Genomic DNA, 27,485 nt, shown 5'->3' with positions numbered 1-27,485 from the left:
CAACAGGAAGTAAAAATAGTGGATGGAAGAACACTTCCTGCACATGAGGGACACTGATTTTCGTTCTACTGAAAGAAACCACTTGTTTGGGAATGTTTTTCCCAAGAACAAAAAGAAAGTTGAATAGTCATTGCAGTGTGGATCTACCAGGGAAAGTAGATTAACACCACTACAATTGTAACATTGAAGATATTCACACTTTCCGTGCTGATTATTTCCCACAGTGGATATGCATGCACATATCATGGAAAGGACTTAGGGCCTGATTATGACTTTGGCAGGCTTCCAGCCAGATCACCGCTGTGGCGGTCTGAGGAAGACCGCCAAGCCCTAGGTAACTCATCTGCCCAATTACGATGTTGTAGCTGGGCTGGTGGGGCCGCGGTGGTGGTTCCACAGCAGCAGCATGCTTTGGTTTAGGATTGCAGCCACCAGTCATGTTGCCACCACTAGGTGTACTGTGTGGCATGCACTATGTCGTGCATGCCACACAGTGCATGCACAATGGTGCAATTTAGGGGGGACACAACATGATTCACCCAGGGGCCCTGTTTAGTCCTCCTTCCCTGCCATTCTGCCACCCATTTCATGGTGGGCTCTCCGCCATTGAATGGGGTGGTGTAAAGGCATATCATAACCTGCTCGGCAGTGATGACATCAGCACAGTCAGCATTTCCAGCTCCTCTCATCAGCGCGACTGCTACAGGATCCTGGATCCCGGCAGAGATGTCCATCCACCACCATCGTAATCGGCCAGGAGGCCTGACGCTATGGCTGTGGTTGGACCGCCATCCATGAGTACGGCAGTATCAGGACCGCCGTTCTTGTAATTAGGCCATTTCCAGGGAGGAAATTGGCAGATTTACTGGTGATGTAGGAGATTTTTTTTTTCCATTTCCATAATAAAAAATATATGCATATGCAAATGCACACTTGTGTCAAATTACTGCACAAATAATTTCCACCAAGTGAAAATGAATGGGAGCTAACAAAAACTGAGTCTCATTTCTTTTTATTTATAATCTTACATGGGTCTGTTACTTTTTGTGGCATGTTCCCTACTGTGATGTAATGCCTTTTATTGTTAAATTGTGCAGATTATTTCAAATTGAGATTGTGTTATCTCTCTCACGTTATTATTTCATTAAACATTCTGGTAAAGTAGGAGCCACCTATTCTGTAATCTGTTTTGTAAAACTCCTGCCATATCCCAGAACAATTTCCAACTCCAAACCATCTACACCATATGTAGTAGTTACACAACTTTTTAGTACAGTTTGTGCTCCATCAATGTCTGTGACACCTTCTTTGTTTATGGATATTACGGAGCTGAAAAAGGCAGAGGGGGAGTTGTTGCCTCCTCTTTCTTTTCAATTGACCATTTTGAAGAATGCTTCTGTGTCACCATTGACAATTTTACAATGTTCTGCATGATGATGCAGTTGGATTGCAATGGATACTAAAGTAGATTGCCAGTCAGGAAAAAAGATTGACCCCAACCCCCATTGCACCCTGCATTATTACTGGAAATGAACACTGACCAATGGAACAGAAATACTGTGGAATTCTGCTTCAGTGTGGCATTGCATCCCCATATCAGATTCCAGCTGGTCAGAATAGGAGATACGGCTGTAATATGGCGCATTTTCCCTATTACGAGTTACAAAACACATAGGGGCATATTATCAAGACAGGCGATAAAATTATCTTTAGCGGCAGAAAACTGACGCTAAAACGGCGATAATGGGCTTGATAATATGCTCTATGGAATTCCAATTGAAGCTCAGGTTAGATGTCCTTCACATATAACATGAGCTTCGATTGGAATTCCATAGAGCATATTATCAAGCCCATTATCGCCGCTTTAGCGGCAGTTTTCTGCCGCTAAAGCGGCGATAATTTTATCACCTGTCTTGATAATATGCCCCATATTTTGGCTTTTCTCAGGAGAAATGTCACAGGGTTTTAGACAGCAAAATCTGTGCGTGGAAAAGTCCAGAGTCAGTATGGAATTTGTGCACAGGGGGCTATATCATGATAGACTGACCGCCTGTTTTTTTTTTTTGCATTTGAGGGGCCTGATTCACAAAGGTGAATTTACACGTTTGTGCAAGTTTGCTCTTTTTAGGTATAAACAAAACTGCAATTTAATAGTAAGTAAACCTACATGCCTGTCTTTTTCTGTGCGGAGTTCTCCACCCCGACTGCTGGGTATCCGCAGTTGTAAACAAACCAAATAAATTGCAGTTTTGTGAATACGAAAACAACTAAACTTATACAAACCTGTAAGATTACCTTTGCGAATAAGGCTCGAGGTATTTAAAGTTGAAACATACAACTCAAAAATTTCTCCAAGTTAATGCATGAAGTCTTAAGTAGTGAGGAGGGAATGCCTCTATCTGTTATTGACATGCACTGTTTAAAGTTCATGCATTCATATGGAGACCTTCTGAGTTATATGTTTGAATTCAAGACACCAGGAACGCAAACAAATAGGCGCTGGAGCCATGATGATTGGGCCACAGTTTTTATCGTGATTTTCGGTGCACACACAGATTTGGTACAGATGATTACTGCCGTAGCTGTTGGCCCTAAGGGTAAGCCTGGGCAGTAAACTCCACTCTGCTTGCAGAGTTTTTCGCACTCTGCGGTACGTGGAGTTGCGAAAAACTTCATGGAGTAGAGTTTTTTCCTCGTTCGCGCTCGCCGACGGTAAGTTGGTGAGCGTGGGCAAGGAAAATCCAACGCTACACCGCTTCCAAGCGAGGTTTCTCAATGCAGGCAGTCACGGATGTTTACTTCCGCTCATGTGGAGAAACCTTTCGTTCGCGTTGAGGAAGATGCTGCTCAAGTAGAATTTCTACTCGAGCGGCAGAAAGAAGCAGTGCCCTCTTGCACTGCGCGTGATGCCATTCATGCAGATTTTACAGCACGGGAAAAACATCAGGCGCTAAAAATCAGTGCGAACAGCGCAAGGTAACGCAGTCTGCCGCTCGCGGAACTCCGCATAGCTTGACGGAGTTTGTTCGTCACTCTGCCGAGTTCCACGTAGCAGAACTCCGCGAACTGCGCCTGGGCCTACCTAATGGTCCATGAGGCACATTCAGGGTGACTGTGACTGTTTTACAAATCTTAAGTTTTACTATACTGAGTACACTACAATTTATTAAGTATGTTGAAATAAAGAAGCACGTTTAAAATTCGAAATCTTTCTTTATATTTGATTTTGAATTAAATAAAATAGTTCAATATTTGAGCATTTGTTCGGATTATTATGCTTGTGCGTGTATTTTTATGTGTATTGTTTTTAGATTCGAATCATTCAAACTGCTTAGTGTACCTGGCTTCCAATAATGACTCAGTGGGTGTCCTCGGAACTTCTGGTCTAAATCAATGAGTAACTTATCAGGCATGACGCATTCATCTTAAACGGTTGTAAATCAAGGCTTTTACTGAACGTGGATGTGCAAGTAAGTAAATCATAAAACGCCCTATTGACTATCTTTTTGTTATGCCTCCGAATTCTGTTCTTCCCAAAAACATTCCGAACAAACATACTTTTGTGTTAAGCCAATCACAGTGCACCAAAGACAGTGAGTGGGTGCGTGTCATTTCCCATAACATATTCAATGTATTTTACAATGGAATGTCTGTGACATTAATTTAAATGTGCACAATTAGAAAATATTAGCATGCCACAGGGATTAGCTGTTCGTATTGTTATCACACCAGCGTGATTCTAATGACGGCGTCTCAAAATTATATCTAATTCTGTTGGCATAAAAAGGGCCTTATTACGCCGTTCTCCGTTGTCAATAAATCTAATTGTTTTAATAAAATTTCGGTTTTAATGAGTAAACTAATCTAATGGTGGCAGTCAGTCTGTCAATTTGCGCGCTAATCGCTGCATCAGTCCCAGGTGTTTCTGGGCTGCGCAGTTGGCGGCGGGCGCGAGGCTCTGTTCCTCCACACATCCCAATCAGAGCGGATCCATGCTAACTGCTTTGCCGCCAATTATGTCGGAGATTCTCTGCCGGGCTGGGAAATGGCTCCGGAGTGCCAGCTCACACATTCGTCTCCTTGGACGCGGAGCCGGCAGCAGCTGGAAAACCCTTGACAGTAAATGGCAGCGTGTTGGCCTAATCTACTCTGGTCCCCGAGAGGCCTTTCGTACACCGCAAGAAAATTACGCAAATAAAGAAACGTGCCCTCCTCTGACTGATACAAATGCGCACGTGCTCCGCTGCGTACGGGGCACTTTCATTTAAAAGCCAAAAGATTCTTTGATTGCGACTTGCATTTAGTTTCTCGTCCCGAATCCGTGATAAGGGGCGACTATGGCAAATAAAAATGTTTACATTACTGCAGTATTATTAGATAGGAGTAAATACCCAAGGCCTGTTCACACAGACATTTCATAGTGAAGTAGTACTCCTGGAGTACCCTTTTGCCCACTCTTACATTCTTTGAGAATTGGCCTCAAAACTCCTAAAATGTGAATAAAATGAAAATATCAAGGAATACTGTTTCGTAATTTCATTTATATAGAGTGTACTACCCCTGACGAGTCTTTGAAGCACCTATTCATATACAGATAGTGCAAATAGTAAGGACGGTGCACACGTTGCACTGTTACGAATAGGGAGCTGGACATTTTGAACCGATTCATAAAAGTATGTAAGAGTACATAAAAGATTACTCTAGCATTACTACTTCCCATACTCATAAATGCTTTTGTGAATTGGTCTCTTGGACTGGTCATGCTTCTAAGCGCTGTAAGAATGAAACGCATGCTGGGCACAATTGAGAAAGGAGCCTTTAAACATGAGCATTTTTTTTGTCAAACTTCTGTTTATTGGCAGAATTTATTTTCAAATCTTTTCCATACAGTCACGGGAAGTTGCCATATCAGCATTCCCGCATGCCTCGCTCCGCACATTTTTTCGCAGTTTCTTACATTGCTGGAATGATAGCGCTTTGATGCTCAAAACAAGCCATTGACTCGTTGAAACGTATAATTTACAACTATCAAAAAACAAAAACTCCCTCCCCCCCTGTGGTGGAGAAGCAATATCCGTCTAGTCCCTGCTTGCAGCTATACTACGGCTTGTAGAGTGGAATCCTCTCATGCGGTTTCTGAATTGTGCCCTTTCCTCTGTTGCTGAGTGCTGTCTATGCTTTCCCTATTGTGGGTCCTAAACCTGAAATAAGTGTAGTCCTCTTAATGTGGGTGGGCACACCGCCAACGGAAGCCCCTTTGTAAGATACGACACCAGAGGGCCTCACTTATACTCAAAATTCTTATATTCATCTCTGAAGATATCAGAAATCCGCTCCATTGTGAGTATTCTCCATAAGCGTGAGTGCCATTGTGCCAACACTGGCGCCTCTTTGTTCTTCCAATTAGCCACTATGGACTTCTTAGCTGCCACTATACACGCCCACATAATTGCCGTGTCCACCTTAGTTTGATGCTCTAATGAGGGGTTTCTTAGACCCAGGAGGGTCCCGTCTATAGAACTTGGCACAGGGTACCCCAGCATGTGTTTTATTTGGGCCAGAATCTCCTCCCAGAGTGGCTTGATAGTTGGGCAGTCCCACTAAATATGGCAGAAGTCCCCCCCAATAGACCACATCCTCTCCAACAGAGGTCAGTGGTTAGGGGAAAGATCTTTTTGAGTTTGGAAGGAAATGGGTACCAATCGAATAATGTTTTTTATTGAGCCTCCCTCAGTTCAAGTGAGTGGTTATGCTTGGCGATGTCAGTCCACAGGTGTTTCCATTAGGCCTGGGCGGTGAACTTCGCTCCATTCGTGGAGTTCGTGCATTTTCTACACTTCGCACAGTTCGCGGAGTGCAGAAAACTCCGCTTCGCGATGTGCAGAGGACTTTTTTCCCCGCTCGCGATAGCGAACGGTAAGTTTGCGATCATGAACGGGAAGTTCGCGAGCTGCCGCTCAGGTAGAATTTCTGCCCGAGTGGCAGGAATACCAGCACAAACTGCAGTACGCACTGCACTCCACCACTTGTGGATCTTCGCAGAGTTCCGTGTAGCAAATCTCTGTGAACTACGCCCAGGCCTAGTTTTCATCCCCCCTCTGCCACCTCCCTTCCCAAGGTCTGTTCCCTGGATTGCATGTATCAAGACCACGGTGCTTTGTAGTGGAGACCAAGAGCCTATATAAAAAAGAAATAGTGCTCCTCGAGGTGCTTGCCCTCCGCACGAAATTTTCTATTGGGGTCAATTCTCTAGTTGCCTTCTCCCTAACCAGTGGGTAGAGTGAACAATCCTTCAGTTGTAGATAATGAAAGTGTTCAGTAGGTGGAACCTGAAAGTCTCGCTGGCAATTTTCGAAGGTAAGAATTTCATAGTTATGGAATAGATCTGAAAGAACCAGACATTCCCTCTCCCTCCAGGCATCAAACAGTCCCTCCTTCAGCGCAGGAGGAAAGTCTGGATTGAAGTGTATAGGTGTGTATGGGGAAGGAAATGAGGTCCTTCCCAGGTTCCTATTCACCTCGTCCCAAATCTTGAGAGTAGTCTTTATAGGGGTGCTTAAGTATGCATTTGGGGGTCTATCGTTTTTGGGTTTCCAAAGCACATCCCATAAAAGTCCTAACCGACCCTCTCATGGACCATTCTGCCACCACCCTTAATTGTGCTGCCTTGTAGTAAAGCCCGATGTCTGGAAGTGCCACTCTCCCCTCCGATCTTGGTCTCCGTAAGACATGAAAGGGCAACCACGCTCTACCATCTTGTCAAATATAGCTTAGTATCATGGAACAAACCCCTGTTAAAAATCTTTTTCAAGCTCTATTGGGAGTGCTTGGAACAGGTATAATAATTTGGAAAGAAGGGTAATTTTGACTGTATGTATCCGACCAAGCCAGGATATAAACAACAGTTTCCAATGCTTTAGATCCTGCTGTATCTGAGTGAGTAAGGGTGGGAAGTTTACCTTAAATAATCCCTCTATACGTGGGGTGATCTGGATCCCCAAATATGTTACACTATGCTTAGTCCATGTGAATGAGGACTCTTCCTGAATTTGTATTTTCTCCCCGTCTGACATCATGAGGTTTAGTATCGATGATTTAGACAGATTAACTCGAAAGCCAGCTACCCCCTCAAACGTCTTCAGCTCCATCTGTAATGCCCACAGTGACGATCTAGGTGATGTGAGAGTCAACAGGATGTCGTCCCCAAAAAGTGAAACCTTGTGCTCGTCTCCCCCAAACATAATCCCCCGGATGTCCGGATTTGCTCTGAGGCTGGCCGCCAGCAGTTCAATACGTGGAGCAAACAGTACTGGGGACAAAGGGTACCCCTGTCTTGTTCCTCGACCAAGCTCACAGAAGTTCGAGCTTACCCCATTGACCTGTTCTCTAGAGCGTTGGCTCGTGTAATTGGCTTTAATCATTTGTATGAACTTATCCCCGGAGCCAAAACTCTCCAGAGTGAGAAGCAGGAAATGCCAATGTACTCTGTCAAAGGCTTTCTCTGCATCTAACCCCACTACTATCGCTGGAATTTTGAACTTGTTTGCTTTTTCTATAAGATGCCGTGTCCTATGAATATTGTTGTGTGTCTGTCTCTCTTTTATGAAACCGGACTGGTCTGGGTGAATAATGTTGGGCATTAAGTTCTCTAAGCGTGACACCAAGATAGCCGAATAGAGTTTGTCATTGAGGTTCAAGCGGGCGATCGGTCTATACGAGGCGCATTGTTGTGGGTTCTTCCCAGGCTTTGGAATCACTGTAATTAGCGCCTCTGCCATAGATGGGGTCACCTCCTGTCCCGTCGCTATATTATTAAATTACGCTGTCAGATGGGACAACAATTCCGATGCATATGTCTTATAAAACAGTGCTGTTTGTCCGTCGTCCATGGTGATTTATGAGGCTTAAGTGCCCTGATCGATTATCTCACCTCGGCTTCAGAGATTTGGGCGTCTAGCTGGTCTTTCCAAGTGACTGGGAGCTTTGGGAGTGTGAGTGCGTCTAAGTACTCCTTCTGGGCTTTAGTATCAGGGGGAACCGCCATATAAAGGTCTCAATAGAAGGCACCAAACATGTTAACTTTACCTGAATCCTCTAGTTCTATCTCCCCATCGCCTTTGTTTATTCCTCCAATATATTTCCATGCCCTTTTTTCCCTAACTTGTCTCGCCAGGTGTGTGCCTACTTTGTTTCCTTTTGCGTATGCATGTGAATTCAGCTCTGTTAGTATATATTGCACCCAGCTTCTCTTTTAGTGCACCCATCTGGCATTTTAGGCTACGAGTGGGGTTCTTTTTATACTTGCTTTCGATATGGGACAAGGCTGCCTCTAGTTCCACCCTTTCCTTTGCTCTTTTATTGTTTAGAGCCGAGACCAACGCAATACATTTCCATTGAATTGCTGCTTTGAAAGCATCCCAATTATTTTGGGGGAAGGTGTCACCAGGATTATTCTTCTGAAAATATTCTTTAATTGCTACCCTCAACTCATCCCTGAGTAACATGTCCCGTGTCAGTGCAGTGGGAAGTACCTTCTCGAGAACCCCTGAGTTGTCCCCCCCAATGTAGACCCACCGTGATGGGGCTTTGATCGGATAGCCAGCTGGGAAGGATTTTAAACCACTGTAGGGATCCCTGTAGCACCCAGGAAATAAAAATGTAATCTAGTCTGGAGTATGCTTCGTGGGCATGTGAAAAATATGTATAGTCTTTTGTAGTTAGGTTGAGAAATTTCCAACTATCGAACAGCCCCATGTCCTGGAATGCATGCTTTAGGGATTTAAGGAAACTGCCTCCTGTGGACCTATGCAGGTGTGAACTATCATCTGTAGGATGCCAAGCAAGGTTAAAGTCCCCCATCACAATTATTTTTCTTTCGGCAAAGCCCCCTACCATAGTCAGAAGTGAATTCACAAATGTCGCTTGACCCGAATTGGGGACATAGACCGATACAAAAGTGACTGTTCTTCCCTTAAGCTTCCCTTTTACCATTACCCCCGTCCCTACTTATCTTTCTTGATACCTTCAGGTTGGAATTTAGTGCTGTTATGAAACATTAATGCTACCCCATTATGTTTTGTTTTGGCGGTTGATCTGTACAGGAGCGAAAAAATGTTGTGTCATAGCCTCAATTCTTACGATCTCCTAAGGTGCGTCTCTTGAAGAGCCAACATCAAATTGGTGATCTATTAGATACTTCCAAATCTTTTGCGGCTTGGTCGGCAAATTCAGGCCCTTCATGTTCAATGACGTGATTGTTATCATTGTATTGGGTACCTCCTCCCTCTCGCTGATTGTTTCCCCTGAAGTCTCCCTATTTTCTGGCCCCACAGGCTGATTTTCTCTGGCCACTTCTCCCCTTCACACTTACATTCTGAAATACTCCATTGCAGTGCCCCAAACTTTTCTCTGTCCCCGCTTCTCCACCACCCCCCTAACATAAACCCCCCCTTTGAAATAAAAACATAACCATTAGAAAATATAAACCTTAGCCGCCAGACCACCAAGTGTCCCGTTGTAACTTCACTCCACATTTCGGGCATTGAGCAGGGGCTCTGACCCTCGCCTGTCACCTCGCTGTCCTTGTAGCACTATGCAATGTAGCAAAAGCCTGGTCAACGTATATGTCCTTTCATCAAGTTCAGTGGATTTCCCATAGCATTTGTAGAAGGAATTAGACCATTCTCATGTCCTTTTTTTGCGTATTGACCTAGTTGAAGCGTATCATCTTATTGAACTCTTGCGCTTCAGTAGTCCTGCTGTCGCCTAGTCCGGCCTCCTTTCTTGTTCTTGAGTCAGGTCTTAGTTTGACGTCCTTTGGTAATCAATTTCCAGTGTAATGCTTTTGATCGAGGGGGCTCCCCCTTTCCGGCCTGTGAGATGGAAGCTTCATCCTCTGGCACTGGCAGCCCTAAAATCTCTAGGCCCTCACTTAGCTCTGTGACATGATGTTGTCTGTTTTTAAATTCGAAAGCCAGCCCAAATGGATATGTCCATCGGTATCATATTCGCTCCTCTTGTAACTTTTCTGTAAGTGGTCGGGAGGATTGTTGTCGCTGGAGAGTCACCTGCACCAGGTCCTGGAAGAGCGAACAGCGAAAATCTTGAAATGAGATGGAGTCTTTCTTTCTGGATTCCCATAGTATGGCTTCCTTGACCTCATATGAATGGAGCTTGACCAAGATATCTCGAGTGCGACGCCACTTACCAGGAGTTGCCGGACTATGTGCTCTTTCGATTCGGATTTTCATTTGTTTGGGCCCAAGAACCTCTGCAAACAGGCCCTCAACAAAAGTCTCTAGATCTCGTCCCTCTGCTCCCTCCTCCAGGTCCCTGATGCGTATATTGTCTCTTCTGGGCCTGTTTTCCGGTCTTCGTTCTTCAATAGGGCCAGTTGGAGTTCTGAATGCAGAAGTTTCACCTTGTTGCTCGTATCCATTACTCTTTTGTCGCGATCTTGGGTTTGGGTCTCGGTCTCCATCAATCGCGTTCCTATGGAGTCTACATTGTGTTGTAGTGGGATCACTGACATAATATCGACTACAAAAATATAGACTTACAAAAATATCGATGCAAAAATATAGAATACCAAAATATCGAACTCCTATCTCCAAACAGGAAATTACAAAAATATCGAATCCAAAATATCGTTGTAAATAATATAGTTAGTCAAAATATCGAATTTTTTAAATGTTTTAAAAGTAATGTTAAATTAATGAAATAATACATATAATTAACTGACACATACTTAAAAATACTTAAATAACAGTAAACTTAATGAATAATTAAAGTAAGTAAAAAGAAAAATTAATACATATATCTTAACGTGATATTAATTAAAAATATTCAATATTTTCTGTGTAGGATAGCGGGCGCGTAAAATTTACTATTACCACTCCAGTAAGTGCAATAGTAGGGAAAGCGTTGGATAGCGGGAGGGTAAAAATTACTATTCCAACTCCAGAGAGTGCAATAATAGGGAAAACATTGGATAGCGTAGGGGTAATAATTACTATTCCTACTCCAGAGAGTGCAACAGTAGGGAAAGCGTTGGATAGCGAGAGGGTAACATTTACTATTCCCACTCCAGTGAGTGCAACAGTAGGGAAAGCGTTGGATAGCGTAGGGGTAAAAATTACTATTCCCACTCCAGAGAGTGCAACAGTAGGGAAAGCGTTGGATAGCGGGAGGGTAACATTTACTATTCCCACTCCAGTGAGTGCAACAGTAGGGAAAGCGTTGGATAGCGTAGGGGTAAAAATTACTATTCCCACTCCAGAGAGTGCAACAGTAGGGAAAGCGTTGGATAGCGGGAGGGTAAAAATTACTATTCCCACTCCAGAGAGTGCAACAGTAGGGAAAGCGTTGGATAGCGGGAGGGTAACATTTACTATTCCCACTCCAGTGAGTGCAACAGTAGGGAACGCGTTGGATAGCATAGGGGTAAAAATTACTATTCCCACTCCAGAGAGTGCAACAGTAGGGAAAGCGTTGGATAGCGGGAGGGTAACATTTACTATTCCCACTCCAGTGAGTGCAACAGTAGGGAAAGCGTTGGATAGCGTAGGGGTAAAAATTACTATTCCCACTCCAGAGAGTGCAACAGTAGGGAAAGCGTTGGATAGCGGGAGTGTCAAATTTACTATTCCCACTCCAGTGACTGCAACAGTAGGGAAAGCGTTGGATAGCGGTAGGGTAAAAATTACTATTCCCACTCCAGAGAGTGCAACAGTAGGGAAAGCATTGGATAGCGTAGGGGTAAAAATTACTATTCCCACTCCAGAGAGTGCAACAGTAGGGAAAGCGTTGGATAGGGGGAGGGTCAAATTTACTATTCCCACTCCAGTGACTGCAACAGTAGGGAAAGCGTTGGATAGCGGTAGGGTAAAAATTACTATTCCCACTCCAGAGAGTGCAACAGTAGGGAAAGCGTTGGATAGCGTAGGGGTAAAAATTACTATTCCCACTCCAGAGAGTGCAACAGTAGGGAAAGGGTTGGATAGCGGGAGGGTCAAATTTACTATTCCCACTCCAGTGAGTGCAACACTAGAGAAAGCGTTGGATAGCGGTAGGGTAAAAATTAATATTCCCACTCCAGAGAATGCAACAGTAGGAAAAGTGTTGGATAGCGGGAGGGTAAAAATCAATATTCCCACTCCAGAGAGTGCAATAATAGGGAAAGTATTGGATAGCGTAGGGGTAAAAATTACTATTCCCACTCAAGTAAGTGCAATAGTAGAGAAAATAATAAATGTATTTTTTTTTAATTAATTAATTATTAATACAAAAACAAGTATTACAATTAATTACCAATCACACAAGAATTGATTATTTATAAATACCAATAAATTTTTGTTTAATTAAGTAACTATTAATAATTAATTAACAAACAATTGTTTTTCAATAACAAACATTAATAAATGCAAATAATACCAATTAATAATTAATTTATAATATATTAATTAAGGATATACACAAATTATTTAAATAATTATTTTTTTCCAATTATATTACTTCCCACCATATTCCCCTATAAACACAATACCCGCTACAAATATTAATTGAATACAATTAACATAATTATCAATTAAACTATTAATACTAATTAATTACCAATTAATACTAATTATTTACCAATTAATAATTAATCAACAACCAATTAATTTGCAATACCAATTAATAATTAACTAATAACAATTAAATTACTTCCCACCCTATTCCCCTATAAACCCACAACCCGCTACAGAAGTAAAACGCACAATTAAATTAAAGATATATTAATTAACAATATACAAAAATAAATTAAATAATTATTTATTTACAATTATATTACTTGCCACCATATTCCCCTATAAACACACTGCCCGCTACAAATATTAAATGAATACAATTAACATAATTATCAATTAAACAATTAATACAAATTAATTACCAATTAATACTAATTATTTACCAATTAATAATTCATCAACAACCAATTAATTTTCAATACCAATTAATAATTACCTAATAACAATTAAATTACTTCCCACCCTATTCCCCTATAAACCCACAACCCGCTACAGAAGTAAAACGCAAAATTAAATTAAAAATAATTAATAATTCCTATAAATTATTATTTAATAATCTATAATTAAATTACTTCCCACCCTATTCCCCTATAAACCCACAATCCGCTACAGAAGTAAAACGCAAAATTAAATTAAAAATAATTAATAATTCCTATAAATTATTATTTAATGTACTATAATTAAATTACTTCCCACCCTACTCCCCTATAAACCCACAACCCGCTACGGAATTAAATTACAAAAAAATAAAAAAACATAAAATTCATTAATTTAAAAATATTCTAACATACATTCCAATATTAATACATACTTTTAACACATATACTAACACTTAAAACACTATAAAAAATTCGATATTTTTAACAACTATATTATGACTGTCGATATTACTTACTTCTATATTATTGCAATCGATATTTCTTACCTGTTTTTCGATATTCTTCACCACTATATTTTTGCAAGTCGATATTCTGTCCATTCGATATTAAAAACTCGATATTCTGGCTACTCGATATTTTTTTTTCGATATTATGTCTAGTTACCGTTGTAGTGAGGTCATTCTCTCTGATAGATTAGCTTTCAGCTAGTCCATAGAGGGCTGTAGGTGTCATTTTAGTTTTGTGCGTAGTTCCCACTTAATATCTTTTAAGGACGTTAGTAAGTCTTCCTTAGTCAGAGCCATGTTGAACTCAGCACTCTCTCGCTCCTATGCTTGTTTCTTTTCTGCGGGCGCAAAATAGCTGGATAACTTAGAATTCAGTTTCTTTGGTGGCATAGATGCGGTCTCGGCCGTGCCCGAAGGACTCCACAGCTCCCCTGCTCCTTAAGTGTACTCCAGCCCTGCCTCTATGCTTTACTGTTTGGGAATCTCGTTGAATCCACTGTTATTCGATGGGCCCTTCACCTAGGTAGCTTGAGAGGCTCCACATGGTAAATGTTCTTAATGGCGGCCATCTTAGAGTCAGGCAAGGTTGATGCTCCTGCTGTCAGTGATATGGGCTGTTTTCACTGTCCATGCCTTTCTGTATGTTTGTCAGATGCCCCACCAGCTCTTTTTGTGTCACCAAGATTGACTTGGTAAGTCCCCTCTTATTTTAATTCAAAGTGAGGCCCGACCGCTGCCATTTTAGAGTCAGGTGGGCGGGAGGGGACCTGCTCTGGCCCCTCCGCGGACGGGGAACAGCTAATCTGGTCTCAGCTAAGGGGCTAATGGCAGCAATTCACCTTCCGGACCTCCTGTAATCACTAACAGGCCCCAACTTCAGGCTGCGCGGCCGGATGGCACCATCTTGGCTCATGGCCCTCCTCTCTAACTTTGGTGAGTTCCTCTCTGTTGAGCGTCCAGTAGGCGCTCCCACTGGACCTCCTCTGGTCTCCGGACCTTTCTTGAACTCATTTGCGTGATTTAAGAGCTATGTTGAGGCTTAATAACTGCCCTTGACAGCACCCAGGCGACGGAGCCGACACGGATCACGTCCGTTCGGCCATCTTGCGTGGCCACGCCCCAAACATGAGCTTTTTGAATTAATATATTTCGTTTACAGATCTTTTGCAAGATGAGCTGCACTATAAGTTGTTTTTACAAAATGCATGCATTTTTACCTCCCAGCACTCCTTCTATTCTTTCTATAAAGCTATTGTGGCATCAAGGGGCATGCAGATTACGGTTCTACACAATACGGAAGGCTGTGGATTATTTGCTTTTTTCTTTTCCCTGAGCTGCCCTGTTGTGTTTTCTCTCAGTGAACTGGACAATCTGCAAACCCACTGAGGGTCCTAAATGTTTGCTGATTATACCCAGCATGGCACCCAGCGATATTGATAAGGTGTAGCAACCAAAGAATACCTGCTGCTTAGTTAAAGGTGGCTACTGTCCATTCAAACCTAGCTATGAGGAAAATGACGGATGATGGAAGTTATGTTTATGCACACAGGCCTTTTTATTAGTACCCAGGCAAAATGGATGCCCACCAGCCTTCTTTTGTAAATGTATTCAGTCGCCCCAATCATTACATTTGGCAGTGTGTCTACCCTGTGTACTGTGTTTATGTAGCATGTCAAATCGAGCCTTATAGGCCCAGGTAAACCAGGCATCCAGATTTTTAAGAGAAGTACTTTAGTACCCTGCCTCATCTTGCTGTCATTGGGAAGTGTCCATGATTGATTTTAGATGACTTGTTTGACTGACCAAGACATTCTTGATTCTCAGATCATTTCTCCAGGAAGCTTTTGATATCCTATACCTCTAAAAAAACATTCACTCAGTCACTCCATGTACCCTCCACACCCACAGACACACCTCTTGCCCTCACCCACTCACACAGACACACCACATTCTGTACTTAAACACACCAGGTCCCCTTTCACCCACTCAAATACTTCTCTATCACTGCACTCACACACTCCGCTCATCCTGCTATCACACAAACACTCCACTCACACTGTACTCACACAGGAATTTCTCTCAGTTGATACTCATACAGATAGAACTCTCCCCTAGACTCACAAGGTATATCGCCCACCATGCATTCACACAGGTGCACTGCTCACCCACCCTGCAGTCACATAAGCACATTGTTCTTTCCCTTACACTCACAAAGAGGTAACTCTTACAATATGATCTTACAGACAGAATCCTTCCCCTGAACACACACAGTCTTACTGAGCATCCACCCTTCACCTTGCACTCACACAGGAACACACTCATGCAACCATGCTGCTCACCCTGCACGTACAAAGGCATAGCTCTCATTCTGCACTCATACAGGCACACCACTCACCTTGCACTCACACCAATCAATCTGCACTCAAAGAAAATCCACTCACCCTAGACTCACACAGGCACAAATCACTCCATATTCATACAGAGAACCCTCTCCCCTGCACTCACACAGCCATACTGCTCACCCACCCTGCCCTCACACAGGCATGCTGCTCACCCTATTCTCAGACACACCACTCACCATGCACCAATGTAGGTCATGAACCTCAGAGACCATCCAAGCCCACTGCAATACTTAGTCGAGGCTTACAGAGGTGTCTTGGGGGAACTATAGAGACATTCAGGTAAAATCAGTTATGGGGAACTCAGCTAAATAGACGGAGCTCAGACAAAAGAGAGAACACCAAGACAATAAATCAAGGTTGGTGGCTCAAACAAGAGACAGCAAGATAGAAAGTTAAGTCTATAAAGAGACATTGCAGGCAGCAGCGAGTGATAGAGAAGTCCATATCAGTCCACAGTCCAGGGACAGGTGAGGCAAATGAAGAAAGTTCAGGCACCAAACAGTAGAGGGTAACTCCAGTAAAAGAGATAGTTTGACAGCACAGGCAACATGGAGCAGGCTGCTCTGGAAACGGGGGGAGGGGGCAGAACACTCATTAGGGGCATCTAAAGTGACAGATGCGAGCAGGTGAGGTGATATAAAGATGGGCAGCTCAGGAACCAGAAGAACAGGTGAATTTAAGGCAACAGGAAAAGTACTGGCCAGTCCACATAGAAAAGAGGGATTAAAACTGTTATGCTGTGGGAAAGATAATGATGTGGAGTCAGTGGTAGCACATTTTTACATAGGAGGAACTAGAAGAGAGGGTGAATAATTTGAAGCCAATTCTATCTAGGCACTACAGAGACACTTGTCATGCAAGAGTTAAGTGTGGCTTAAATTCAAAATGAACACTGCTGCAGCAAAGCAGCAGCACTATGAGTGAGCACTGTGGATCTCATGTATTGCAAGCGTGTGCGCAAGACCTATCTAGAACAGTTCTGCTCAGTGGGCATAACAGTATAACCCCATTCAGAAACTCGTCGAATCCACTCTCTTAATTCCTTTTTTGTGATTCACCGCGATATCACATATACGTTGTCCTTTTGCTTTACCACTGTACTCATCTTTCTCCTCAACTGACTTTAATGTATATTTTCCACATCAAAGCTTCATTTGACTAGATGAGGATGATGCAGTTCTAAAACCTAGGAAACCGTTCTTGATAATTACGCTCAACCATGTCTTAATGCTATTGTGGGATATTGTACCTGTCCATTTAAATCTATATCGCCCATAGTACCTTGTGATTTTACATGTCCAATCACATCCGAATATACATAATTCACCTTGATGAATATTGGAACAATGTACCATGTATAATCAATTTTGCATTGATTATAGGGCTGTGGATAATGACCATGCCTGCACCTCTCTCGATGCTAGACTCGCAGTTATTTGTCAATTTGTGGAACAATGTACCATATATAATCTAGCTTTTTGCATTCACCATAGAACTATGTGATTTCACATGTTCAATTACCTGATGCTCATAGATGACTTTGTCTAAATACTAAGTTTATGTATATGTGCCAAAATGTGATATACTGTATTATAATTTACTTTGTGATCTTATTTCCTTTCCCCCCTCTATGCCCCACCCACTTCTCACCCCTCCTCCTTCCACTGTTCTCTGTCCCTCAAACTTCTAAATTGTTCCACCTCTCACCAATATTTCACGTATTCATACTATCTTTTCACCCTTTAATTGCCTGTGCCTCCTTAACCTCAACAAATTCTTTTTCCTCGCTTCGATATCCACACCTTCTCAGCCTGGAAAAAGCCCTCGGCCGATGGGCCACATGGGCGAAACACGTGTTGGCTGTTTCTTTATTATCTTTGTTCTTTTTCCATGTATGGAAGGATAAATCAATTCTATGCATTTGAAAATCAACAAAGAAAGATTGGAATTCATTTCGCCTAAATACATATAAATCGAGAAGGCATTATCCTCCTTTTCTTTCTAAAAGCTGGTGGGTAGTATGGGAGTTGTCTGAAAATCCAATGAATTCAGACTGGGGCATGGACAGTAGAAGCATCTTCCCAGGATTGTTAACTAGAAGGATACTCTTCCCAGTTTATTAAAATTGTTCATTTTACTCTAAAAATCTGTGAATCACAAATGTCTTGCACTTCAAATTAAGGAAAATTATTCACCAAAATCGGAGTTGGCATAAGTTGGCATAAGTAGGGAAAATTGATAAGGACCAAGACAAATATGATTCCTTTAATGATCTTGAAAAGTTCATTCAATATGGGTTTCAAATTTACCTGAAGATATGTAAGATGGAAGAAACTTAGAGGAGACCCAGAACTTGTCCCCTAATTGATAAATAGAAGAGGAGAAAGGGGGCAACCTTGTCCTACACCGCGTTGTAGATAAAAGTATTGTGAGGAGAGGCCATTAACTACGACTGAAGCTTTAGGGGCAGATTCAGAAAGGGAACAGCACTGTAGAAGTGGTCTGTCCATGTATTGTGGACCTCCCAAACATTTAGGGTCTGATTTAAATCTTGAAGGTATAGATACTCCATTGCAATGGCGACAGTGTGTCTAAGCCACCAAGATAAACCATTTATAAATAGGGAATTATTTTGGTCACCATTAACCAATTATTTGAATAAGGTTACAACATACAGTGTCTCACGCAATTGTTCTGAACATTTTCAACCTCCATAAATTGTTAATGTCTTTGATTTTTTCCTCTTTAATATTTTTCATTTTTGAACTCTTTTGATTATTTTAATTGTCTCTTTATCTTTTAAGTCATTTTTATACTGTTACTCGATCTTCAGTTTCAGATTTATATTTTACTCCCTCTCTTCCCTCCTCCCTTTTTCCCCTATAACATTATCCAAAATGAAAAATAGCTTTCTACTCTATTTTACAACCTATTCTTCCTTGTACTGGACCACAGTTAATATGCCAAATTCTTTGCTTAATTTTCTGAATTTGTTATTAATTCAATAAAGCTTATCAAACATCAAACGTTTATATGTCTAAAGTTTAAATCTTTGGCTGTGACAGAACTTCAGCATTCACCTGCCACGGTTCAACTTGATTCAGACAAGAAAGAATACCTAGGCCCTGATCTATGGTGGAAATAAGAGACTAATATTGGTTTTTCAGTTTTCTGATGTTTTACATGGAACATCTTTTATTTTTACATTCTTATAATTTCTGTGTTGTTATTTTCATATTTTTACACACATGCTAAAATCATTTCTCGGAGAAATGGCTTACAGCTTGAGCAAATGTACCAAGGGCTAGTTAGGTATTACTCAGACAATATATATTATCTCAAAGTGTTAAATTATGTGACTTTTGCTGAACTCAGATACGTTTTCGACAAGTACCAAAACAACTGGCCAATTATTTTGTTTTAATTGGTTTTTAATCCATGCTTTAATAATGATATCTTGACTGCGTTACCATACACGAACGAATATTCAGAATATGTGGAAAGAATTATCATAGCTGACGAGTAACCCATGACAAGTCACTGGTAACAGCTTGTTTATGTCCTGGATATTAGTTAACAACAATTTGCAATCTGTGGCATGCAAATTTGCATTTCACCTAATGAATGTAATTACTGAACTATGCGCCAGATGCATGAAGAAACCATTTTGCGATTCCTAATTGAGAATCCTTGCGATTTGCAATTAGAAAATCGCAAAACGGCATGCATGAAAGTGTGTTGAGCACTTCCTGGGAATCCTAGGGGATCGCAAATGACCTACCTCATTAATATTAATGAGGTAGGTCGCAATTTGCGACCCCCTAGGAAAAATCACATGAATGGTTGCCTGCTGGGGTCAGCAGACCACAATGTCCGTCATTGCATTTAAATAAAGCAATGTTTTTTTGTAAAGAAGCCCATTTTCCTTAAAGGAAAATGGGATGCTTTACAAAAAGAAAACTGAAACGTTTTCCTTTAATTTTTTAAGAGCAGGACATGGTCCATGGTACCACTGCCTGTTCATATTAAAATGCTTTCACAAACGTTCACAAAGGAGAAGGCGTCCATTGGGGATCCCTTTCCATTTGCGAATGGGTTACCACCTAGATGGTAAAATGTGAATGTTTTGCGACTGCATCTTGGTCACAAAACATCCATACATACCGATACAATTCGGTATTAGGAAGGGATGCCCTAAGCACGCCCCTTCCTAATAGCGAATCACAATCCCATTATGTGATTCAGTAACAGGTTACCGAATCGCAAAATAGGGTTTGCTACATCTGAAAAAAAAAATTGCATTCACAAACGGGCCGATTCTGCAAATCGGCCCATCTACAAAGACAAAAATGCTTAATACATGTTTCAGCTTGCAAAGTGCAAAGAGATAAAAAGGCAAGACTCTCATACTTGACAAAGGGCCAATTAGTAAAGGTGATTGGAACCAGATTATATAAAAAAATACATATGGATAAGGTGCTGTGAGCAATTGGGTTGTTGGTTGAGGGGGTGCAACCCTATTCAAGTAACAGCCACAATCTTTACCAGAGTGAACCACAAAAAGTTACTAAATTAACCTGCGCTTAACAGGTAGCTTGGCACAAAATCAGTCAAGCCAAACGTAGAGGCAATGTGTAAAGTATTTATGCAGCACACAAACAGTAATAAAGTGTAAATCCAACACGATAAAAATACAACACCAATTTATAATGATAGAGTAAAATGTTATACATTTTTGGCACTAAAACAAAAAAATTTAATCAGTAGAACTGGAGATATGCAATTTCAAACATTTATGATAAGTATGGAACCTAAAAGCATAAAGTGCTACTTGCAGTTATTTGGACTGGATGGAAGTCACAAATTCAGGCCAACTGTGACAGAGTGCAGGTTGGACACAGAGACCAGGTCAATCCCGCTGAAAAAGTTATCTTATAAATACCAGCTCGAAGAGTTACATTTGTGGTGCGAGGAGCAAGGAGATGTATGGCTTGTCGCTTTAGTGCAAAGATCAGGCCAGGCAGCCCGGATGGCTGTTGCTGCAGCCTGAAGATGTTGTCAGGAGTTGTGCATGGTCATAGCTCGAGACTTGAATTGGCAGTCACTGTGGGTGGTCAGTGCTGTAGCACGAAATGCCGTGTTCATGTTGTCGCTGGCAGTCGCTGTAGAGCGAAAATTCCGGTAAACTGGAGCTCCGCACTGGCGGTCGGCATGGACTGCAAGATCTTGGTGTGAAAGGGCCTGTTCGCAGTCATGAAGAGGCCAAAACTTCAGGATTTCTACTTTTCTTTAAGGAGGAGCACAACTGATGCCCCTCCAAGAGTCCAGTACCAGAGTAGCACCTCTTGGGGATCAGGAAGTAACTTCAGCCAAGGTCAGAAGGCTCAGGGAGGTCCAGTTGCAGGTCCAGGCAGGTCCAGTTGCAGCAGGTCAGATGAGCTGCAGAGTTGCCTCTGGAGCTTGTAGTGTCCCTGCAGCTCAGAACAGGGGAGAGGAAGGGTGCAGGTCCTGTCTTCCCTCTCAGACAGCAGGGCAGGCCTCAAGCAGCAGGGGAGCAGGACATTTCTTCAGTAGTATCCACAGCTCCAGCAGTGTACTGAAGAGTGAGTCTAAGGGTTCACTTTCTATACCTAATGCCCACTTTGAAGTGGAAAAATCTTCTTGAATTTTCTCCCTATAGAAGCATCTGGAATTTCCTGCCTCCCTGCCCTGGTTCCAGTTTGTCTGGGGGCACAATAGGCTAGTGTGAAGTCATTTTTGTGTGAACTGGGCCAGTGCCTTTGAAGTGAAAGTGTGATAGGTGACATCTCCGCTACCCCATTAACCCCTTCTATCTGTCGGACGCACGGCAGCCATCCGGCACATAAGTGGTCATGTGCAGCGGATGGCTGACGTGCGTTTGATGCCATGGCACAGAGAATCCCTCTGGTGCGGACACCAGAGGGATTTCCTTTCCTCCCAGCTCCTGAGGCGGGTTAGTTGGTTTCCCTGAAATGAGGATCAGCACGAACGTCGCGCTGACGTCATTTTAGAGAAACCAAAACTGAAATAAGCCGATAGGCTCATTTCAGTTTAACTTTCTACGTGCTCAAGGGGCTATTTCAGCCCCACGCGCACGTAAAAATACAGGACAGGTACCATTGGAAAGAGGAGAATCTCCCCTTTCATTGGAAAGGGGAGCATCTCCCCGTTCCAATTGTACCCCTCGCTAGTGGATCCCTGCTTAGGGATCGCCCCAGGAGAGCGATCCCCAAGCAGATCCCACCCACTGGACACCAGGGAGAAGGGAGTGGCCCCTTGGGCAAGGGCCTTTGCTCCCCTGAAATAATTTGGGGAAAATCTGTCTTTCTGAAGTCTTACAGTTATTCTGCAGAAAGCCCACTGGGCACCAGGCATTGTTGGAAAATGTGATTATTTTGCTACATTTAAGGTTTGTAGGGGATTCTGGGTAGGAAACTTTTGGGAGATCCACGCAAGACACACCTCCCTGGACTCCCCTGAGTCTCTAGTTTTCAGAAATGTCTCGATTTGGTAGGTTTCTGCTGAGCCCAGGACCAAAAACTCAGGTGGCCCCCCTTGAAAAACCTGGTTGTTTTGTGATAGATAGGTGGCCTGGGTTTTCGGTCCCGGGTTTGCAGACATCTAGGGGAAACAAAAAAAAAAACAGACATTTCTGAAAACTAGACACCCATGGGATTGCAGGGAGGTGTGGCTTGTGTTGATTCTCCAACATTTTTCTACCAAGAATCCGCTGCAAACCTCAAATGTAGCTAAAAATTCACATTGTCCTTTAATATCTGTGAGGGAAAGTTGTCGGATCACCGCACGGCACAAATTTCCTACCACTCAGCGTTCCCCTCAGTCTCGCAATAAAATTGATACCTTACTTGTAGGATGGGCCAAGTGCCTATGATATGGAAGGGCCAAAAATGTGTTGCGATTGAGGGGGGCCCAAAAGTGCAGTTTGTTTATAAGTTTTTAGGCTGATGCTACTCTGGGCACTCACACAAGTGAGGTATCATTTGTCTCGGGAGACCAAGGTGAATCTTGGGTAGTAGGAAATTTGTGCCTGCTCGGTGATCCTACAACTTACCCACACATAAATGTGAGGAAAATGTGACTTTGTAAGTAAATTTGAGGTTTGAGGGAATCACGCAAGCCACACCGCCAGCCAAGAGCTAGTACACACACACCACCATCCACGCACTCCACCAGCCAAGCACCATCCACGCACACTGCCAGCCAAGCGCTATCCACGTACATCGCCAGCCAAATGCTATCAATGCACACAGTCAACCAAGCAATATCCACTCACAGCGCCAGCCAAGCGCTACCCATGCACTCCGCCATCCAAGCGCCATCCCGCATACTGCCAGCCAAGCAGGACAGAACTGGGAACACCAACCAGCCCTGGCAGATTGCTGCTCAACCGACCCTAGGGGGTGAGGGCATGCTAGTAAAAAGCACTGCTTTTGTTACTGGGCCAGAAATTTCAGCACTTCTGCAAAAGCGGCCCCCAGTTACAAAACCACCCCCACGACCAGAAACCCGGCCCACTGTGGAAATGCCCAGTGCTCACTATAGCTCGTCCGGCTATGCAGCCAAGCACCATCCATGCACACAGCCAGCCAAGCACCTGTCCACGTACACGGACAGCCAAGCACCACTCCATGCACACCACCAGGCAAGCATCAATCTTCATACACCGTCATCAGGCGCAAGTCAACCCACATTATTAGCCAAGTGCAAGTCCACACACACTGCCAACAAAATACCAGCCAAAGGTCAGTACACTCAGACCGTCAGCCAAATTCCAGTTTACACACACACAAGCTCTCCCTGGTTTCTAGTGGTTTCCTGCCCCACTTGGGTGCAGATGAGAATAAAAATGTCACTGAAACTGCCAAAATTAGTGTATAAAAAAAGGGAGGACCCTTTCCTATGGGGCTTCTCACTGGCATGCCTATAAACATATCCCTGGTGGGCTTTCTGCCCCCCATGGGGGGCAGATAAGGGACTATTGCCCCAATCTGCCTTCCAGGGGGCAGAAAGCCTTTTTTGGCAGTGGGGGCATTAGCATTCCCATTCACGGCTGCATCCACCGCTTGGAATAAAAAAAAATCCATGGTGCCGGTGGGCAGATTAGTGACTATTGCCGCCGTCTGCCTTCTGGGGGAGGCAGAAAGGCTGTGGCAATTTTTTTTAGGGGGTGGAGGCATGGCCATTTTGGGCAGCCCCCACCTCTGCGTATAAAAAAAACGAATCCCTGGTACCTAGTGGGCTTTCTGAACCCCAGAGGGCAGATCAGGGACTATTGCAGCCATTTGCCTCCTGGGAGGGTAGACAGACTGTGGGATTTTGAGGGGGGGGCATTGGCATGCCCATTTTGGGCAGCCCCACCACTATATACATTAAAATAAATCCAAGGTGCCTAGTGTGCTTTCTTCCTCCCCGGGGTAGCAGATCGGGGGACATTGTCTCCATCTGTCTCCCAGGGGAGGCAGAAAGGCTGTGGAACTTGTTTTGGAGTGTGAAGGCATTAGCATGCCCATTTAGGGCAGCCCCAACCCCTATGTATCGAAAAAACTATTTTCTGTGTGGGAAAGTTGTGGGATCACCAGGCTGTCACAAATTTCCTACCACCAGCGTTCCCGCAGGTCTCCTGATAAAAATGGTACCTCACATGTGTGAGTAGGCATAGGGGTCACAACAGGAAATGACCCAAATCGTACTGTGGCAACTTCAAAATTACCGATCATAAAATGGCCTGGTTTTGCAAGGTGGGTCACCTGGGTATTTGGCCCCAGGCTCGGCAGCCATCTAGGGAAACATACCAAACCCACACATTTCCAAAAACTAGATAACCTGGGGAGTCCAGGAAGGTATGGGTTGCATGGATCCCCCAAAGATTTCCTATCTAGAATCCCCTGCAAACCTCAAATTTAGCTGAATAAATCCAATTTTCCTCAAATTTCTGTGTGGGGAAGTTGTGGGCTCACCGGGCTGACACACATTTCCTACCACCCTGTGTTCCCCCAAATCTCTTGATAAAAATGACACCTCACTCATCTGGGTGGGCCAAGTGCCCACGACAGGCAAGGGCCCAAAATATATTGTGGAGACATCAAAATGACCTATCAAAAAACTGTGGCACCTGGGTTTTTTGCCCCGCGCTCGGGACCATCTAGGGAAATCTACCAAACCCACACATTTCTGAAAACTAGACGCCCTGGGGAGTCTAGGGAGGTGTGGACTGCATGGATCCCCCAGCATTTTCATACTCAGAATACCCCTGTAAACCTTGAATTTAGCTGAAAAAATCAAATTCTTCTCGAATTTCTGTGTGGAAAAGTTGTGGGATCACTAGGCTGACACAAATTTCCTACCACCCAGTGTTAAGTTACAGGGGCCTAATCGTGAACAACCCCAAAGAGCCAAAAAAAGGTCTAGCACGGGGGGTAAGGCCTAGCAGCGAAAGGGTTAATCTGGGATGGCCCATCCTGCCAACACCCAGACTCTCTATGGTGATACTATCTGGGAGGAATGCATGAAGAACAACTGCCAACGGCAGCTAGTCACATGACCCAGGAACAGACTGCAGGCACCAAATTGTTAGGACAAGAAAATGCCTACTTTTTAAAAGAGTAATTTTCAGAATTATGGCTTAAAATCCAACTTTGCCATTAAAAAGGGTTTTAAATTACAATGCCAGGTCGAAATGGCAGTTTAAAACTGCACACATAGGCTGCAATGGCAGACCTGGAACATGTTTTAAAAGACTACTTAAGTGGGTGGCACAATCAGTGCTGCTGGCCCACTAGTATGATTAAATTTGAAGGCCCTAATTACCTGCAGTACCATTATACTATGGACTTACAAGTACATTAAATATGTCAATTGGATGTGAGACAACTTCACATATTCAAAGGCTAGAGCACAAGCACTTCAGCAGTGGTTAACAGTGGTAAAGTGTACATAGTCCAAAGGCCAACAAAAACAAATTCAGTAACACAGGAGGAATGAAGGCAAAAAGTCGGGAGGATGATCACCCTAAGGCTGACAGGTCTAACAGGGGCCACGCATAAATCATTATAGATGTGAAATATTATATATCAGAGCTGTGGAGAATCAATTGTTTAATAAGGAGGTATCTGATTTTGTGCCGGTCATTTTTGAATAGGGTAGGTTAAAACTATTTTGTCTGTGATTGACGTTGACCAGTGTGAGAAGTTGGCCTGGTATACGATGTCCACTAATTAAAGTGGGCACCACGCACCAGTCTTAATGACCCTTATGATGTATGAGGTCAAAGATAACCTTTGGAAAGCTATCCTAGTGTTAGCTGTGGCGCACGTAGAATCGCTGGGACCCCAAGGAACCACCCAAGGTGAGTAGAGCACCAACAAGCCTTGGCAAAAGCAACCCACGCAGGAAGGTCAAGCAGGTTATGGTGTTGACCAGCAAGGTCCAGGGGACCCTCCATGCAATGGGGAGTCAGGGCACATCTGGAGCAACCAGGAAAGACCAACAGAAATCAATATGACCCTCAGGAAGACCCACAGGCCAAATAACAAGTAGTCGCGAGGGGGCCTCGAACAAGATTGCAAAGTACCAGCCCATGAAACACTCAGGTGCCAATTCGGATCCGGTAAAAAAATTCCCCGTCCGACTCGTATCCGGATTTTTTTCCGTCCGAATCGTCAAAGTAGCGTACAAACTGCCAAGTACGATTCGAACGGAAAAAAGTCCATACGAATCGCATTGGGAACATTTCCCCACACGTCCTCGGGTCGGGAAAAGTCACCGAGACGTCCCCGGTCGAAAAACCCACCGTGCGGAAAAATAAAGTCCGACAGCGCAAGTACGATCCCTCCCGTCCTCCCCATTTCACAACCGTACGCAAAAAACACCGTCCGAACCGAACTCCCATAGCAACCATGGAGACATGTGCCCGCATACGCGCCGAACACCCCACCACCCCCCCGCCCGCGTATGTACGCACCGAACCCCCACCCGTGTATGTACGCACCAAACCCCCCCCAGCCGTGTATGTACGCACCAAACCCCCACCCGTGTATGTATGCACCCAACCACCACCCGTGTATGTACGCCCCCGAACCCCCACCCGTGTATGTACGCACCAAACCCCCCCAGCCGTGTATGTACGCACCGAACCCCCCCCAGCCGTGTATGTACGCACCGAACCACCACCCGTGTATGTACGCCCCCAAACCCCCACCCGTGTATATACGCACCAAACCCCCCCAGCCGTGTATGTACGCACCGAACCCCCCCCAGCCGTGTATGTACGCACCGAACCACCACCCGTGTATGTACGCCCCCGAACCCCCACCCGTGTATGTACGCACCAAACCCCCCCAGCCGTGTATGTACGCACCGAACCCCCCCAGCCGTGTATGTACGCACCGAACCACCACCCGTGTATGTACGCCCCCGAACCCCCACCCGTGTATGTACGCACCAAACCCCCCCAGCCGTGTATGTACGCACCGAACCCCCCCCCAGCCGTGTATGTACGCACCGAACCACCACCCGTGTATGTACGCACCCGAACCCCCACCCGTGTATGTACGCACCGAACCACCACCCGTGTATGTACGCACCAAA

The sequence above is a fragment of the Triturus cristatus genome, chromosome 6 (assembly GCF_964204655.1).
Source record: "Triturus cristatus chromosome 6, aTriCri1.1, whole genome shotgun sequence".
Taxonomy (NCBI): domain Eukaryota; kingdom Metazoa; phylum Chordata; class Amphibia; order Caudata; family Salamandridae; genus Triturus; species Triturus cristatus.
The sequence above is the reverse complement of the archived record's forward strand: the minus strand, read 5'-3'. Positions refer to the sequence as shown.